The 19,584-nt window shown below is 39.0% G+C and overlaps 1 long non-coding RNA gene across 1 annotated transcript; it reads right to left on the bottom strand.

Moving 5' to 3' along the window:
- Window positions 1-2,676: 2,676 nt before the first annotated feature.
- LOC140210289 (uncharacterized) lies at window positions 2,677-4,198 on the bottom strand. Its single transcript, XR_011889201.1, has 3 exons — window positions 4,121-4,198; window positions 3,014-3,050; window positions 2,677-2,795 (listed from the first exon to the last, which is right to left on the bottom strand). It is a non-coding gene; the product is annotated as an uncharacterized lncRNA (long non-coding RNA).
- Between the last annotated feature and the right edge of the window lie 15,386 nt (window positions 4,199-19,584).

The following is a 19,584-nucleotide window of genomic DNA, read 5'->3' as shown; positions in this document are numbered from 1 at the left end:
ATCAAAGCTGGGAGCCTAACATCCAAGGATAGACATCATCATGAAAGGACAGACAAGTGGGCAAAAGGGGTGAGGTAGCTTCGTTGGTAAAAAATGCAATCAATTCCTTAGAAAGAAGTAACATAAGATCAGAAGATGTTGAATCCTTGTGGGTAGAGTTAAGAAATTGCAAGGGTAAAGGTATCTTGATGTGATTTATATGCAGGTCTCTGAACAGTATCTAGGGTGTGGGGTACAATTTACAACAGGAGATAGAAAAGGCATGTCAAAAGTACAACGTTATGATGGTCATTGAGGATTTCAGTATGCAGGTAGGTTGGGAAAATCAGATTGATGCTGAATCCCAAAAGAAGGAATTTGTAAAGTGCCTACAAGATGTATTTTTTAGTGCAGCTCTTTAGAGAAAATGCAATTCTGAAAAAGGTGTTATGTAATGAAACAAATTTAATTAGGGAGCTTAAGGTAAAGGAATCCTTAGACAGTGATTATAATGATAGAATTCATCTTGGAATTTGAGAGGGAGAAGTTAAAATCGGATGTCTTAATATTACACTTAAGTAAAGGTGGCTACAGAGGAATGAGAGAGGAGGTAGCCAAAATAGACTGGAAGAGGATATGAACAGGCAGGATGTTACAGCAGCAACAGTTAAGAGTCTTTGGGAGTAATTTGAAAGATGAGGAATCAGTTTATCCCAAAGAAGAAACATTCTAAAGGGACGGTGAGACATCTGTGGTTGACAAAGGAAGTCAGTGAGGGCATAAAATACTGCAAAAAAATAGTGGTAAGGTACAAGATTGGAAAGCTTCCAAAACCCAAAGAAGAAAACTTAAAAACCAACACAGAGAGAGACAATGAAACATGAAGGTAACCTAACCAATCAAATAAAAGAGGATACCTAAAGAATTTCAGATATATAAAGATTAAAAGAGGGGTGAGAGCAGATACTGGACTACTGGAAAATGACACTGGAAAGAGAGAAAGGGGGAACAAAGAAATGGGGGATGAATTGAATAAGTATATTATGTCAGTTTTCATCGTGTAAAACACAAGCAACATACCAGAAGTTCCAGAGTATTAGGGGGCAGAGGTGAGTGTAGTTGCTATGACTAAGGAGAAGATGTCTGCGAAGCTGAAAGGTCTCAAGTTAGATAAGTCATCTAGACCAGATCGACTACTTCCAGTAGTTCTGAAAGAGGTGATTGAAGAGATTTTGAAGGTACTGGTAAAGATCTTTCAAGAATCACTGGATTCTGTAGTGGTTCCAGAGGACTAGAAAAGCGCAAATGTTACTCCTCTCTTTAAAAAGGAAGAGGAGCAAAAAAAAAACCAGGTAATTATAGTCCAGTTATCTGGACTTCAGTGGTTGGTTAGATGTTAGAGTCTATTATTAATGATGAGGTTTTGGGTACTTGGAGGCTCATGATAAAATGGGCTGAAGTCAGCATAGTTTCTTTAAGTGGGAATCTTGCCTTTATTTCAGGGCATAAGGAGCAAGATAGTAAAAAGTGAATCAATGGATGTTATTTACATGGATTTTCAGAAGACCTTTGACAAGTACCAGGCACGAAGCTAATAAATAACAGCCCATGGTATTACGAGAAATATATTAGCATATATAGAAGATTGGGTGACTGGCAGAAGGCAAAAGTTGGGAATAAAAGGGGCCTTTAGAACAGCGATGAGGAGGTATTTCTTTAGCCAGCGTGTGGCAAATCTGTTGAATTCATTGCCGTGGGCAGCTGTGGAGGCCAGGCTATCAGGTACATTTAAAGCAGCTGTTGATAGGTTCTTGATTTGTAAGGATGTCAAATATAACAGGAGAAAGAAGGAGAATGGGATTGAGAGGGGAAATAAATCAGCCATAATTAAATGGTACAGCAGACTCAATGGACTGAATGTAATAATTCTGTTCCTTTCTCTTGTGGCCTAATGATTCTTTGCATTATGACAGGGCATTCTCCAATAGAAGGATAGAACACTAAGCACAGCCACACTCAGCTTATCAAATCACTGAAGATTTTCAATGGTTCTGATTATTCGTGATACTCATAAAAATGTACGAAATAGACGCAGGAATGGACCATATGGCACTTGCTTCACTTCGCAGTAACATCAGCACCACTTTCTGTAATGACACCAGAACCCTCACTTCCCCAAATATCTAAAAATCTATTCATCATGGTCTTGAGAATATTCAATGATTGAACTCTGTCTTGTGTAGAGAATTCCAAAGATCTATTTTCCTCTGGAAGAAATTTCTTCGCCACTGTATTTGGAGTGACCAACCTTTATTTTGAGACTGAGACCCTTGATTCTAGACACTTCATCAAAGGGAAGCATCAAGTCCATGCCTAAATTGGCAAGCTAGTAAAAATTTCAAATGCTTTTCTGAGGTCTCCTCCCCTCTCCCGTCAGGCAGAAGATGCAAAAACCTACTAGCATGTTCTGCCAAGCTCAGATGTTATGCTTCAGTCTGATCACCGGGGGTGCCAGAGTTCTCCAGGCTCCTATGTTCCTCCGCCCTGATTATTTATCGATTATTTTCACCTGTGTCTTGTTTTAGCTATCGGTGCACCTGTGCTTTGTTCTGTGTCTCTATTTAAGTTCCATCCGATTTGCTTGTTGTTTTTGGTCAGTCTTGAGTTTGCTTACCCTGTGTGTAGTGATTCTTGAGATTTAGTCTGTGAACTTTACAAATCGATGAGCAAGTTATGATTCCTTGTTCAATTCCATCCTTGTGTCTGGTCTCCTCTGTGCTTGGATCCACCTGGTCTCAGGCTCTCCTGGTAGATTACTGTTTAAACATATGGAAATTCACCTGGTTAAACCCAGCCTGGCAACCACCCCGCTTACATCAAGGCCAACTGCTACCACTTTTGAACAGACTTTTGTACAAGAAGATGGACTGTTGATCTCACAATCTACTTTGTTATGATCTTGCATTTAATTGTTTACTTGCAATGCACTTTTTCACTTACTTTTACACTGAATGATGCATTGTTATTGTTTTACCTTGTTCTACTTCAATGCACTGTGGAAGGATTTTGATCTGTATGAAAATACACAAGACAAATGTTTCACTGTATCTTGGTACCTATGACATCAATGAGCCAATATCAAAAAACAAAGCCAATACACCTCAGAGTATAGATCTATATTTTCAACTGGGTTGGATCAAGCATGATCTATTGAAGGATACATTTCATTATTAATGACATTTTGAGCTAATTTAGAAAAATGCTGAGATTGTCAATTCCCAGAATTTGTTGGTTAATTCATGCCACTCTGCCCACATAGTTTCTAACAGTTAGCCCAAAAATCACTGCATACTCTCTACCACAGGTTTGTTGTTCCTTCATTAGGGGCATTTCCTTCATTTCAGGTGCAGTCTCAGGTGAGTCCTGGTTGGTCCTCTAAAGCTGCACCCAGATGACTCTTGTGCTCAAATTCTCTTCCAATATGACCCAACAGACAATTTTGTCTGGAGATACAAGAGACTGAAAATGCTGGAATCTGGAGCAAAACAAAACAATCTGCTGATGGAAACTCAGTGGATGAAACAACACCTTGGAGGGAAAAAGGCCAGTAGATGATTCTCAAGCCGAGACCCTTCAGCTGGTCTGCATGACGAGAGGGGACTTAGGCTGAATATAGAGGGTTGTGAGGAAGGATTGGGCAGGAGCTGGAAAGTGATATATAGATCCAGGTGAGGGGGGGGTGATAGGCAAATGGAGGAGGGAAGGATGGAAATAGTGAGAGAGACTGGAGGGTGATAGGTGGAGGGAGCAAATAACTACTGATGATGGAATCTGACAGGACAGTGGAACATTGAACCAAATAAGGAGATGGGGAGGGAAAACTTGGCCTTTCTGATAACTTGCTTAATGCCCTGTTTTAATTTTTTTCCCTATGAAAGTGGATGACCTTACATTTTTCTACATTATATTCCAATGTCATATTCTCACCCATTCTTAAATTTCTTCAAAAGTCAAATCATGTAAAGTCATTTTATATAATTAAACACATTGAAAAGACCTAATTTAACATTTTCCCCCTTGATAGGATAGTCCTCTTTATTTAAATGAACTGGTTTACAATTCCTGCAGAAGGCTTCCTTACCTGCAGAAGCAGGTAAGTTCCCCTTAATGAGTGCTGGGATGTTTGGCAAGCTCATGTTTCTGCCACTGGTCTTCATGAACAGTCCAATGTCGAAGTCTTCTCTAGAAATGGCAACAAAGCTGGTCAACCAAATGTAAGACTTCAATATCTATGTAGCCATCTTAAATTCGGTCACTAATTTACTCTGAAAAGTTTCACGTGCAAGTATTAGTATTTACCAGCAACTTCTGGCCAAATTTGGTGAGTATCTATCTGCTCTTTCTGTGGGATATAAAATATTCCATGCTGCTATTTTAAAGGAAAACACTATGACAGGTAAACAGGGTGATGAAGAAGCTTTTTGCCACACTGGGCTTCATCAGTCAGGTCACTTTATAAAAATTGAAACGTCATGATGCAGTGGTAGAATTTTAAGGACTGTGTTCAGTTTTGATCACCTTCCTATAGGAAAGATATAATTAAACTGGGAAAAAAAGCAGAAACAAATCATTAGTAGGATACTGCCAGCACTAGAGGGACTGAGACATTGGGAGAGTTAGATGGGCTAGGACTTTTTTCTTTGGGGTATAGAATATGCCCAGGTGAACTATTGATGAGTAAAAATCATGAAGGGAAATCACAGGTGAATGCATTCAGTCTTTTTCACAGGGTTACGGAATGTAGAACTAGAAGACATGGTTTAAGGAGAGCAGGAGGACATTTACTAGGAACTTCAGCAGCAATTTTTTTTTAATACAGAGGATATTATGTATGTGGAATGAACTGCCAGAGAAAATTGTTGAGGCATAGTCAATAACAGCTACTAAAACACAGTTGGACAGGTATGTGGATAGGAAATGATTAGAAGGTTATAGGACAAATGCTAGCAAATGGGACTAGCTTGCATGGGCATGGTATGGACCAGTTACCAAAAGGACTGTTTCTATGTTGTATCATTATGACTCTATTAAAACTGGAGAGTTGGCCTTGGGCAATATTTATCCCTCAAATAACATTTCAGAACATTATCACAGTCAACTTACTCTGTACCAATTGACTGTAAAGATTTTCACAGCCTAATCTGAAGACAAACAAAAATTATATTTTTAAATCAAACTGCAATTATTCAAATGTTTTACTTCACCAATGTGTGTTTTCCAGCAAAATGACACTTTTATGAATAAACTTGAATTACCAAAAAATTCTTCTCAAAACTTGGTGACTAAAGAGCAGAATTTCATTGCACATTCCCAACTGCCCTGAGCAGAGAATAATTATCTTCTTAATGATTCCAATGTTTGTAATAATAGCAAAGACTTGCATTTTTGTATCTTTTTTTCTAACAGCAAGCTATTCAGGCAATAAAATATTCTTGAAATGCAATCATGTTAGGAATACTGCCACCAACAAAGGCACAATGGTCCACAAACACCAAGTAGATAATGATGTACTTTGCCATGTCAAGGGATTGCCCAGAATATGCCAAGAACATTTTTTTTAATGTGCCATGAGATGTTCTTGTATCTATTTGTATGGGAAACATTCGAATTTAGTGGGACACAGGAGAATACCTCTGAGGTTGCTTCAATGCTGCACTAAAATATAATTCCGGATGTTTGTACTTAGCTTCCTGTCTCAGAGTGGGAGGTACCACCATGGACCATGATGGAAAATACCAGCGACTGTACCAGTAATAATAGTACATCCATGCTCTTTGACTTCCTGAGCAACCTGAAATGGGACTTGGACAGAAAGGTGTTCCCACCATATTGATACTCATTCTTATCTATATTAGAGTTGAGAAGTGTTCTTGAGGTAATCTTGATGGTTGCTGGAATGAATTCTCAATTGAAGTGATGATCATCTTAAAAGGGGAAAGGGAAAACACTGGTGAATTTTGTGCCGATCTAATCAAGGAAGATCTTTGGAATGTGGATCACATTTTGATTTTTGGCATTTGTTGTTTAAATCTACCATTAACTTCAATAGCTAAAACCAAAACTCCACTTAAATATAGGAAGAGTGTAACTAAATAAGGAGTAAAACTCTATCCACTCTGATCGATGCTTTGAGTCTCAGCCTCAGTGTAATACTTTTCACTGCCCAACACTGCAGTTTTCTTGAATGGATGGTCAGATCAAAGCAGAATGGCAAACTTCCCACCTGCTCTTCTCAGCTGCAGTTAGATGGGGCTTCCAGAGCCAGCATTAGATTTCATTCACCTGCCATAACCCTGACTGTGCACAATATTGTACACTTAATAATAATGTAAACAACTTTGACTTCATTAACTATTGCAATACAAAAAATATTGTTGGCATTTAACATAAACAACTATAACAGATCATAGTCACTGACATTTAAAAAATTGTAAAGGTTTGTAAAAGAGCATGTAGAAATTCTGATCATGATAATTATGTATAAATAATACATTCCTAATGCATTCCTAATTCCAATGCTTTCTATGCATGTTATCATATTTATTTTAAATGACAGGTAATCCGTGTAAATATTGTGCATGTGTTAATGCAGTACAAATACATTAGGGACTTGGACAAAAAGTAGTGAAGTATTCTTTCCTGAATTCAATAGCAACCTTGTAATAAGCCAGAACAGCAGTTCATACATTCGATCCACCCTTCTCCTTTTTACAAAGCTCAGATACCTGGCACCATGTTCGAGAGATTCACATTCTTCTTCTTCTTCTTGGCCTCTGTTAGTCAGGGTCAGCCATGGATATTGTGTTCTAGCCATCAAGGCCAGTGTGACAAGGAGAGCAAGCTGTTGCCCAGGCAGCAGGCTCCCTCTCTCCACACAGCTGACGAATCCAAAGGAACGACAGACACCAATACAGTTTGGCACCAGTGGCGTTGCTGGAGTTGCCAGTCGGCATTGAACTCAATGTAGGACTGCGTTAAGGACTCCAGCTCTAGATTTTTCGCAGGGTTTACATCTGATGCCTTCCCTATGAGTGGGTATAGCCACAAGGCAGCGGAAGTTTGTGATCAGAGTTTTCCTTCTCCTAGATGATCTGCCAACCACGGCTGATGAGTCCCTTCTGCCCAAAGTGACTGGTTTTAAGGTGACAGTAATTTGCCAGTACCCCTTCTCCTGACAGCAGAAATGATTCTGTCGGACTTAGTCGTTAAGCCACATGTGAAGTCCAGGAGTTTGACTTGGTTGTCAGAGGCTATTTGAGATGCACATTTAAGAGCAATTAAAGTTAGCGGGAGCTCAAGCCCCAGCTATGACAACCTTAAGGAACCAGACTGAAGTTAATGTACCATATATTTATGCAGCAACCATAAAAGCTTGGCCATGGCTAGTAAATTAGACTTTAAATTTAAAGCATTGTGTTTGAAATCAGAACTTTAGGTGGAAGAACTGCAGTTACCAATGATAATGACACTACACTGTTCCATACCCCACTACATTCCAGTTCTCTTCCTGAATTGAAATCTAAAATGGCCATCTAGGCCTTAAACACACTACTAGGAAATACCACAGGCTCTCAAACCTTACAAATTTCTTTACTTCCAGAACAAAATACCTGTCTTCTTCTTGTCAGTCCTCCTTCCTTGTCTCCCTGAGATTTCTGATTCACTATGTGAACACTCTATTGAAGAAACATGCACAAAATGCTGGAGGAACTCAGCAGCTTAGGCAGCATCTATAGAAATGAATAAACAGTTGACATTTCGGGCCAAGCTACTTCTTCAGGCCTGGAAAGGAAGGTGGAAGATGACAGAATAAAAAGGTGCAGGGAGGGGAAGGAGGCCAGACGAGAAGGTGATGGGTGAAGCCAGCCGGGTGGGAAAGGTAAAGGGCTGGTGAAGAAGGAATCCGATGGGAAAGGAGAAAGGGAAGGAGGAGGCGACCTATGGGCAGGTGAGCAGAGGTAAGGGGTCAGAGTGGGGAATAATACAGGAGAGCGGGAGGGAAATTTTTTTACCACAAGGAAAAATCGATATTCATGCCTTCAAGTTGGAGGCTACCCAGATGGAACACAAGGTGCTGCTGAGTGGTTTTAAGTGGTTGTCCAGTCAAATTGCTCTCCCCTAATACAAAATGAATAATAGAAACATCAGCAGAGTCAGGGCAGTGTCTGCTCAAGCATCAATGCTTTGCTATTTGAATGGCAGAGGTGGCATATATTCCACAAAAACATTGTTCCAGATTGAATTGATGGTTAGTTGATAGCTCTGTACAGAATTGCAGACTTGCTTCAAATGGATTTGAGCTCTTGCTTGAGCTCAGTGGCACTTTGTGACATAATACATTGAGGAATTAGACACCCATTTTACCTGATCCCTCAACTACATCCCAACCATAGTTGGTGCACCTCATGCAACCTTATTCATTTGACTGGGATCAATAACCTTCGAAAAATGAGTTTGCCAAATTTTTGACAAATTTTCTTTACCTTGTTGTATATTTGCTCTTAATTAACAGTACATTCATACATTTTTAATTAATATTTTGTTTTTAAACTTTCTGAATAATTTTTAATCGTTTAAATCTATTGCTATTTTTAAAAGCCCCTGACCATCAAAGACATTTAAAAACCTTGAAGGGGATCTTTGATAGCAGTGAGTTACCAAAGGCCGTCATTTGGTACAGGAGACAGGATTTCATGATGCAGTACTGTATGTATGTTTTTTTTTCCATTCATGGTCTACTCTCACTGTAGGATGGCATTAGAACCAGTAACTCTCCATTGTTGGAAGACATGTGACCTCAGTATGGTAGTGTGGCCACAGGGGGCAATAGGTTGGATCAAGCATGATCCAATAAAAGATGCATTTCATTATTAATGACATGTTCAGCTAATTAAGAAAAATGCTGAGATCGGGAATTCTCAGGGTTTGTTGCTCAATTTATACCACTCTACCCACATAGCTTCTAACAGATAGCCCTACAGTTATTTTAAGGCTTTGCAGATTTGTACATCAGTTTCTCATACAACACTCAAAGTTAAATTGAAAATTTAAAAATTGTCCATTAATTACCATTTTTCATTTAACACTGATACTTTTCTAATATTAAAAAGAAACAATTTAAATGGTTTGATCTCTTTCATACTAGCAATCAATTATTGATAGCAATTTTGAAAAAAAGATCAATCAATCAAATGTCCAATTTTAAAAGTATCAAATGAACATGATGAAGTTGAAAAAAATAGCACTTATTTTGTGATGTCACAAGTGTCTATGAAGCTGCCAAAACAGAAGTCATGATGCATGGTGATGTGCTTGTTCTGGCTACAAACCTTATGGAAGTTGTATATGAATCGTATTTGATAAAGGATTGATTGATTTGTGATGCATTGAGTAGTGTCTGAAGCTAGATGTGTAGCTAATGGAATACAGCTCTGGAAGATGCATTCACTGACCTTGACCACTCATGTACAATCATTGGACACTTTACAGAACTGCATCCAAATCTGGAGACATTTTTCCTTTATTTCTTTCTCCTTCACAATGACACTTGGTTTAGTTTTTGAAAAACAGAGCAGTATCTCTCCCAAACTTTACACTTTCTCAGATCTGATTCACATTTTATGTGACGGACAATACCTATTCCAATCACAATACACTTCTCTGGGTCTAAGTTAATATGGAGCAGAGCGGACTGGAATGAGATATTGACCCTTTTTTGTTGCATCTAATCAATGATATAAAAAGGAGAAGGCATCACACAGCTTGCAGTATCTACAGTACCAATAAAAAGTATTCACCCCACACCCTGAAGTTTTCATGTTTTATTGTTTTACAACAATGAATCACAGATTTAATTTGGCTTTTTTTTGGACACTGATAACAGAAAAAAACTCTTCCGTGTCAAAGTGAAAGCAGATCTCTACAAAGAATGGTGGTGGCTGCATCATGTTGTGGGGATGCTTTACTGCAGCAGGCCCTGGAAGGCTTGTGAAGGTAGAGGGTAAAATGAATGCCTCAAAATACAGGGAAATCCTGATGCAGCCTGCAAGAGAACTGTGACTTGGGAGAAGATCTGTTTTCCAGCAAGACAATGACCCCAAACATAAGTTCAAAGCTACACAAGAATGGCTTATAAACAGCAAAGATAATGACCTGGAGTGGCCAAGTCAGAATCCAGACCTCAATCCAATTAAGAATTTGTGGTTGGACTTGAAAAGGGGTGTTCACTCACGATCCCCATGCAATCTGACAGAGCTTGAGCAGTTTTGTAAAGAAGAATGGGAAAAAATTGCAGTGTCCAGATGTGCAAAGCTGATAGAGACCTATCCACATAGACTCAAGGCTGTAATTGCTACCAAAGATACACCTACTAAATAATGACTTGAAGGGGGTGAACAATTGAGCAATCAATTATTTTGTGTTTTATCTTTGTAACTAATTTAGATCACTTTGTAGAAATCTGTTTTCACTTTGACACAAAAGAGTCCTTTTCTGTTGCTCACTATCACAAAAAGCCAAATTAAATCCACTGTGCCTCAATGTCGTAAAACAATAAAACATGAAAACTTCTGGAGGAGGGCGAATACTTTCTACAGACACTGTATATTGATGGGGATAGCATTTATTTACACACTTTGTACCCTGTATTTGCTTTTGGGACGTATACAATTTAACTAATCAAATAGCTTTGATGAGAATCTTGGTTGATGACATGGACCATTTGGGTTGAATAGCCGAGGTCAATGTCGTACAACTCTGGTTTTATATTTTTTTTAACATTTTTGTCTTTCAATTTGTTCTTTTTTATTCTTTACCACTTAACCTAATTACTTTCCCTATCTTTATTTTGCTTTCCTTACCCAAGATGACTGCAATTCATCCACTCCAATCGTTTTGCTTTCTTTCCCATCATCCTTCTTTTACTTTCTCAATCTATAGATCATAATGGTTTGGAAGATATATTTCTGGTCCCTCTATTCACCAAGATCCCAAGTGTGCTGTTGCCCTCCCCATGACATTCTCAGAGCACACTTGCAGAAGGATATATTACGAAGAATCTTTTGAGCTGGTCTGAGTAATGGGATGCCTCAATCTAACATGGCCCATCACATTATTTCAATATTCCATTAAAAGGTTCCTGCTCTAGACTGCATGGATATGAAGAAGCAGTAAACAGTGTTGGAAATTTAACTTGTAGGTGAGAAAGTAAATCTCTGGGAACAAAAAAAATAATTTTGAGGATACTTCTATAGGATATTTGTAGCGATTTGAGAATAGGCCATAGTCTGAGTCAGAGATGGCAAACCTTTGGCTTTGAGTTGGATTTAGGGTGTGAGAGATCAGAAAGAAACATACATGTACTACTTCTTTGACAAATGATTGCTTTAGTTTAACTTCAGCAAACAAACTTATATTTGAAGGAAAAGGAATGTATTAACGTTTGCCTCTTTGGGTTAACCCTAAGTGTTTCACAACAAGTACTGAAATTTTAAACCACTGTTACTGTGGAAATACTGACAAAAGGAGCAATAAATTGAACCATAATTGGTTGCAGTAAATATCATGAAAATCCATAATATATGTAAAATCTGTTCCAGTGGGCTCTGAAGTGGATCTAGGATGCTACTGGAAATTGGATAAGTTCAGTAACAGTTACAGTACAAGGTACAGAAAAACATGTAGTGCTTACATTATACATACACATGAAGCCTCTAAACCCTCAGAGAAGTGTAAAAGTGAACTGTGGGTTCATTGTCAAACTTAGATGATATTCTATGCATAGCAAAGATCAATTTCAACTCTTTAATAGTCTGTTCTGTCATTATGTGTGCCTTCACTTAATTTTGTGTGTGTACTAATGCGCATAAGATGACAAAATTTGACATGGACTCATTAGAATGGTCTACACAGCTATTTCCATGAATATAATGATGTCTCAGGTGGGATTGTTCGGCACGCCTGGTAAAATGCAAACTGAACACAACTTCCTCCCATTCTACTGTATATCAATGTTTGGCTACTCACAAAACTCATGGCAACAGCCTCCTTTATTGGCAATTCCTACATACTTGGCATAGAGCTTATCCACAATCCTTTTGTGGAGAAGAACTTGGAATGACAACCTGACGTTTCCAATTTAAAGCTTCCTTGATCAATTGATAATAAAAGCCTTCACAGACGAATGTGACATTTCATTTGGACACTTATCCTAGCTAGTCCATCTTCTCTAAGTGTGAACATTGACCCACTTTAGTATGACATCTTGCTGACACGCCTGAACAACCTCAATGGATTTTACTGGGAAATCTTTATCCACATGTTACAGTGCAGAAACGGGTCTTTCACTATCAATATCAGACAATTTATGCCCTAATTCACACAGACTTTGAAATAACTTTGTCCAATCAACTTCCAGTTTTGCTAACCAACCTTTCTCCATTACTATTGGTCACATTTGTTGCACATTGCAACTATGAATATGAGATATTGGCCATAGCTTACCTGGTTAAGTCCTTAGACTGATCTTTTAGCTTTCTAAGGCAGTTCACTGATCTATTTGTCATACACCTCCTTCCCCATTAAGGAACAGGTTGCAATTATATTGATCAGCTTTTCCACTGGCTATCTGTCACCTTACATTGCGCTTGTACTATAGATGCTATGCAAAGTGAATTCTGCATAATCTGCAGTAATTACAATATTGTTCAGGTTGCCTTTGTATGACTTTTTTTTGAGGAACTCGTTGATTTCTCTGTCCATTCCTGTTTGTTGCTTTTTTAATGTTATAAGCTACTACTAGTATTACTTCTGATCCCAATCAAATCAATGAAGCATTGCCAATATTACTCTAATTGAGTCATTAACATATGGAAATTACCAATCTACCCCCCAGAAGTGGTTTGTTCACATACAGCTCAACATATGTTTTATCACCTTCCGTAAGCTCTCCTATTTCTAACTGTATGTGCCCTGACATTCATTCAAATTATCTTCTATCTTTGGAAGGGTTTCTGAAGCCACTGTCTTCAAATTGAAATGGATAAGCAATGTTATTCTTAACGTGGCACTGGTTCACAATTCTCCAAATATGGTTTGAGCACAATCACAGTCTGACCCCTATTAATCAAATATTTTAAAGGTAATAACTTGGAAAATCTTCAGCTTGGGTGGTTGATGATTGGTTGAGTTGTTCTCTGACCTTGGTAATCCATTTGCAAACATTTTGTCACCATACAAGGGGACGCCATCAGTGCACTGTTCCTTTGTGGTGTGTGCTCCGAAAGATTAACCTTCATATACTTATCAATCAGCTGATGGGTTGTCACTAAGCAAACTCAATTGTAAAGAACGGAGGAGGTCTCGCCGCTGATTCATTGTACGGCGAATTCTGTGCGCTGTGGTCTGGAATATTACCCATCTTGGCTTATAATGAGGACCAAGGTCTACATGTCTGTTTACAGACCACAAGAACAAACCAAGCTATTAAACTAGACCAATGTGCTCTACAAAATCCATTGAGGAGACGGCAGTAAATATTATGTTGGCCAGACTGCGAGAAAACTATCCACAAGGATCCATGAATGTCAACTGGCTGTGAAGTGGCATGACCAACTCTCCCTAATGTCTATCCACGAAGATCGAGAGCGGCACAAACTTAACCGGGCATCAGTGAAATTCATGGCTGAAGAAAACAAGCGGCGTGCAAGAGGATTCCTAGAAGCATGGTTTTCCGCAAGCAATTCTGTAAACAGACGTACATCTTGATCCCGTTGAGAAGCCAATACGGGGAAAATTCCAGACCATGCACAGAGTTTGCCACGCAACCAGTCAGAAACAAGACCCCCTCGCTATTGAGTTTCACAATTGAGTTTGTGTAATGACGACCAATCTGCTGATTGATAAGTACATAAAGGCTAAGTATTCGAGGACACACCACAAATGAACAGCACACCGACGATATTTGCAAATGGATTGCCAAGATCAGAGAACAACTCAGCCCAACCATTGCAAAGGTAACTACCATGCAGTGGGGAGACAATGACCCTAGTGAAAAATTGGTTGTGTAATGATCTCTTCAGGTCTGTGCGGGGAGCCAGAGAGCACTGGGATCTGAGGTTTTTAGAATATCTGAACTGGTTAACTGTTGTTTAATAGGAGCCATTAATTGTTAAGAGTTCCTTGTGTTTTTTTCTTAGTGGCTTGCTCTTTGTAATGCTGTCCCGTGGTGCTTTCTATTTAACTTGTTAAGTTTATTCTTACGTGCTTGGGGATTCTGTGTTACTTAAGAGGACACCTGATTAATGCTAATTGCAGGACCCGAGTTTTGAGAGTGTTACATCTTCCAAAGTTGCTCAGTTGACAGACTGAAGTTCTGTTAGAATTCTTGTGAATAAATTTTGGTCACTGTCTCTCCACATCACAGTGTGTCTTTCCTCTGCACCTGAGCTCCAACATCACCAATACACATTGTGACAGTTAGAGAAATACTTGGTACTATTCTATGTTCTGTGCTCTAAACAAATGTAGCCTAACCTCTGCATTACAAAGAGCAAGTCAATCGAGAAAAAACAGAAGGAACTCTAAACAATTAATGACTCTCGTTAAGCAACAATTAACCAATTCAGGTGCTCTAAAAACTTCGGGGCCCAATGCTCTCCTGCTCCCCGCACAGGCCTGAAGAGCTCATTACAGTACTCCCTCCCCTTTGGCTGGCTCCTGAAGGCCCAGGGAGACCTGGGGAACCTTGAGACAGGGAGAACATGAGATAAATCTTGAAAAGACTGAATAAACCTTGGAGGGCCATGGGAGACCTGGAACACCTTGACTTTGATCTATTAATGTAAAAAGAAGAAATAATACATAAGCTTGATCTGGTTAAGACAGGACTCCATTAATAAAATGGGATCTCTTAACTGTAACAATGGACATTGTGGGCATGTTACATTGGCACTGGAATGTGTGGCAATACTTGTTGACTGCCTACAGCACTTCCTTAGGTTGTGTTGGTTGTTAACAGAAACAATGCAATTCACTGTATGTTTCATTGTACATGTGACAAATAAATTAATCTGAATCTAAATTATCTTACCAATAATCAGTAAAGCAAGAATCATAGCCCACGTTATATGAGCTCCATTCTCAAATTCCTTGAATAGAGTAAGGATAAAATATCCACAAAAAGAGTGCATGTGATCTCCTGATTCAAGAGCATTTTTTAAAATACCAATTTTAATAATTGTCATTGTCAGCAATATTATCAACAATGCTTGAAATGAAGGAAGCAAGCATTTTCTAAACCTGTATTTTAAAAGTCCTGAGATCAAGTCGGGACATGATGAGGTCATTATGGTAAATTTAAATAAGCACTGCTAGAAAAGAAATGAGAATTTAACAGAATGTGTAGAACATCACATTCACTCAATTGGAGGGCTTACCACAATGTTCCCTGACAAATTTGTTTTCATCTGATAATGATTGTTCTATCACGTGCACAAGCTTTGCAGACCGCCTGCCTATTGACATGAAACTTTCAGAATGTAAAATATTCTGTTGAACAGAATATACCACCTCTCTTTCTCTCATTAATTTAATTGTTGTAACCTTACTGTGATAGAACTACCCGAAGAATACAACATCAATGCACCACTCATACTTTCTATTAATTAGAGAATCTCCCATGGTACTGATCATAGTAAATCACAGGACACTACGTTATATCACAGAATGCAGAATGCATCATTATATAGTAAATGAAGTTTTATACCTTGCTAGTCAGTCCTTTGACTGTAGAAGGAATCCTGGTTATCAAGATGGAGCTTGTTAACTATTACATAACTGGACCAAAATTAGTTACACATGGCTGTGTAACATAGGAATTCTGTGCTTCCTGGTTGCTGGCAGGACTTTCACTGATACAATTAAACACTGTTGGAAGATTATGCACTCAGTGATAGGCACACTGATTCCACCCAAAATTGGGCTGGTTTTGCGGTGGAAGGATGAATGCACGAGTGAATGTGCAGAATGGCACACCCCAAGGCCCTGGATCATGTACTGGAGCTGCCCCAATGACACTAAAGGGAAAGATCACCATGTAAAGCCCTTCTACCATTGCACATTGAGAGGCTGGAACCTGTTATATTTATCCGTCCTGAATCTATGTGGAAAGAAAACTGATGATGTTCCAATACAGTGTAAAGCTTATATTCAAGAGGAGTGATAAATCAGGTACTATGAATGGAGACATATGAATAAACAGTATTACTATCTACAATTTTTATTAATAAAGTATATTTTTAGGAATAAAGACCAATTAATTATTCCTAAAGAGCAACTAATTTAAATAAACCTGTTCTAAGTGCCACTGCGTGTGCAGAGATCCATATCCTGTGATATCCTGGGTAATGTCCGGTGCTTCCTTTCTGTGCCTGTGAAAATAAATAACAAGTACATTACCTTGATAAAAAGGACAAGAGCTTAAATTCCGTCAACTATGTGACAGGATAGGAATAAAGCATAGGAATATAATACCATTTACACAGAGCTCTATTCGTCTGCCATACTTTGCTGTAGAAAGGCCAAAAGCAAAGCTCCAACTGACTCCTAACTAGTAGATCAATTTCCTTTACAATGAGGGCATGGGAGAAAGTGTGCCTCCTTTGAGAATATTAGCCAGACATAATGCTGGCTGACCAGCACTGTCATGGCTGAAGTAATGTCATCTTTCTGACTTGGGCCACCCACGTTCTTATAGATCCAGATACAGAGAGCTTACCAAACAGGCCCAGTCTCATAGCCTAACTAATGGCAGTGACGCCAGCAGCACCGAATGGAGCCTTGCTTCCAAATTTTTCCGACAGCCCCATCTTCTAACTTTGTGTGGGATCTTTACAAGACATTTAAAATATATTAGCAATGAAGTAAATAACTGAAAACTTTAGCTAAAAGGACGATAAACCAAACTGAAGTAAATTAAGAAATAGGGAAGACTCCCCCACCACCCCCACTCAACTCACTCTGCCTCAGGGCCCTCCAAGCCCCAGTAAAATAACTGGGGCCATGCATCCAGAGGAAGGACCAACCTGAGACATAACTCCCTAACAAAGATTAAGTTCCACCTCGAAACTCCATGTGTCAGGGTGAATGGGCAGATTCAACATCACAAATGTGTAAGTAAATCTGAGAATTATCCACCACTCTAACAAAGTGGGCGGCCCTTCAGCCTCTCAGCACCTAGCACCCATGGAAACCCATGTATACTGGAGCCAATGAACACACTTCACACAAACAGTACTTTAGGTCAGTATTGAACCGGGGTCACTGGAGCTGTAAACCAGCTCTGACCTTCTGTGGGACTGTGCCAACATCATTCAGACCAATGAGGTATATTGTTCATACCTACCCTACAAGAACCTTTATATCGGTTCCTTTTTTAAAAGCAAGAATATGAATGTGCATCCTTGGAGTAATAGCAGAATGTTTACTTATTGATCTCAGTTTTTTAATGCTCTCAGGGACATCAGTGAAGCTGGACACAAATCAGTTCTGCCTGCTTCTCTTTCTTCATCTTCTTTTGCTGGGAGTGAATAAGTCCCTGGATGATATGCTGCCTGTAGTTAGCCTTTATTGCTAGGGGATTTGAATCTTGCTTCAATTATACAAGGCCTTGTGGAGACCATAACTGGAAAAGTGTGTACCAGTCTGGTTTTCCTGCCTTAGGAAGAAAACACATGAAAGAGGGGATGCAATTTAGGTTGATCCTTCAGACGCAGGTTGTTCACACGTGAAGAGATTAAGCAAATTGGGCCTATACCCTCTTTAGTTTAGAGAAATGAGAGGTGATCTGATTGAAGAGTACAAAATTCTTACGAGAATGCCTAGAACAGACATAGTAATGTTATCTATGGCTCGAGGATCCAGAATGAGGGGTGCACAGTCTCTAAATAAGGGCTCAACATTAAGGAGAGGGCTGAGTAGATGTGGCTTCAGCCAGAGATTTGAAAACCTTTGGAATTCTCTTCCAGGGTTTGTGGAGGCTCAGCCGCTGAGTATATTCAACATAGAGACTGCTGGACTTTTAGCTATTAAGGAAAGCAAGGTACATGCGGTTAGTGCAGCAATTGGCCCCGAGGTGCCATCGTATGGAGTGCCAGTACAGTTAGGAGGGGCCAACTGCTTCTATTTCTTATATTCCCACGTTCTGATAGACTGGTGATTTGTGTGGAGTTATACAGTTCTGTGTGCAGGTAATTTGAAATAGTAAAAGAAATTACAGAAACGTGTGAAGTTGTACTGTTTCATTTTGATTCATTTCATTGATGCAAATGTATGTACCACATAATTACTAGTGCTATTTTAGCAGTAACTTAATCAGAGTGAAAAGCAATAAATTATCTAACAATCAAGTAATCTATATCTTTCTCAAATCCCTCCCCCACTGCACCTCAATGATGCAACAGTTTAATACCATCCTTCTACATTACTGAAATGAATCAAAATGAAACAGTACAATTTCACACATTTCTGTAATTTCTTTTACTACTTCAAATTACCAGCACATGCAGGACCATATAGCTCCATACAGATCATGCAAATAATGCTGTAATTAACTCACACTATGAGTGTCAGCATCGGCTCAGTAGTTCCAGCCACTCTTGTTTCTAATTCAGGAGGTTAAGTGGTTTAAGCCCCACTCCAGAGTTCTCAGCACATAATCCATACATACACTCATTGTGGTACTGAAAGAAAGAGTTACATCCAAAGAGAAAAAATCAGGGTCTCTGGATGTTGTGTAATATTCTACAGCCAGTGAAATAGTTTTGAAATATGGCTACTGTTGTAATGCAGGAAATGCGGCGACCAATTTGCATACAGAACGCTCCCACAAAACAGCAGCTTGTAAATGACTGGAGGAAGTTCTGTATAATTAAATGCACCACTATTAATGGCAAAAGTGTCTGTGCAAGTTGGTAGGGAGGTTAAGAAGGCATATGGTGTGTTGGCCTTCATTAATTGGAGAATAGAGCTCAAGAGCTACAAGGTAATGTTGCAACTCTATAAAACTCTGGTTAGAACACAATTGGGAGTATTATGTTCAGTTCTGGGCTCCTCGTTATAGGAATGATGTGAAGCTTTAGGGAGGGTGCTGAGGATATTTACCAGGAATGTTGCCTGCGTTAGAGTTCAAAGTTTAAAGTTCAAAGTATATTTATTATCAAAGTGAACCCCCTTTTTATTAGGTGTCTCTGGAAATGCAGCTCTTAACCAGGGCTTTACTAAAGTATGTATACTTTATACAACCTTAAGATGTGTTTCCTTACAGGCAGCCACAAAACAAAGAATCCCAAAGAACCCATAAAAAAAGACCATCAAACACCCAACGTGCAGAGAGAAAAAAAACTAGTCATGCAAATAGCATGTCTTCTGAAGAAAGGTTGAGCGAGCTAATTCTTTTCTCTTTGGAGCACAGAAGTATGAGAGGTGTCTTGAGGAAGGTGTATAAGATGATCAGAGACATTGATAGAGTGGACAGCTAGCACCTCCTTC

This window comes from Mobula birostris, chromosome 15 (genome assembly GCF_030028105.1).
Source record: "Mobula birostris isolate sMobBir1 chromosome 15, sMobBir1.hap1, whole genome shotgun sequence".
Lineage (NCBI taxonomy): Eukaryota > Metazoa > Chordata > Chondrichthyes > Myliobatiformes > Myliobatidae > Mobula > Mobula birostris.
The sequence above is the reverse complement of the archived record's forward strand: the minus strand, read 5'-3'. Positions and strand labels throughout refer to the sequence as shown.